Raw genomic sequence first — 749 nt, forward strand, 5'->3', positions numbered from 1 at the left:
TATGTATGTATGTATATTTATATAAAAAGACTAATAATAGTATGTTATGCATCGATAGCAGCAACAGCTTTTCCAGGTTCTGCAGTCATCTGAACAAAATTATAGACATTCAGCACATTCCATTAAAAAGAAAACAATAATATCCAGAAAACAGCAAAGTTATGTTGCTGTTGTGGTACCTGGCACCATTTTTTCTATTAGCCTCTTAATCATCATCTGGAAAGAGAACATTCAACAGTAATATCTTTAAATGCAGCTCTGATAAAGCACGGTCCCTACTATGTATCATAAAACAGGTACTAGATATTTTACATTCAAAGATGTATGATACAGTACCGTCATACATCAATAATACTAGATTCAGTTTTGGTTTGAAATTTACTTTGTCTGCCAATAAGATTGCTACCCCTGTTTTTTTCTGCGCTCCTGTCACATGGAGAATTGTTTTCTATCTTTTCACTTTGAGTCTATGGGCTTCTTTTTGCACTAGGTGTGTTTCTTGTATTCAACATATTGTTGCATTTTGCTTCTTATTCCATTTTGCCCGTCTATTTCTCTTGATTGGTGAGTTGAGGCCATTGACATTGCTGGTTATAACTGATATGTACTGACTTATTATTGACATGTTATTGGCCTTTTGTTGACTCTTTTTACTTTTTCACCTTCTCCTTTTAGTTTCTTGCCTTGCCTACTTGATTTGCTCTGTTGGGCCTCATGGTGTTGTTGCCTTCATTGTCTTTTTCTAGGAT

The sequence above is a fragment of the Fukomys damarensis genome, unplaced genomic scaffold (assembly GCF_012274545.1).
Source record: "Fukomys damarensis isolate Sample0158 unplaced genomic scaffold, DMR_v1.0_HiC HiC_scaffold_37, whole genome shotgun sequence".
NCBI lineage: Eukaryota > Metazoa > Chordata > Mammalia > Rodentia > Bathyergidae > Fukomys > Fukomys damarensis.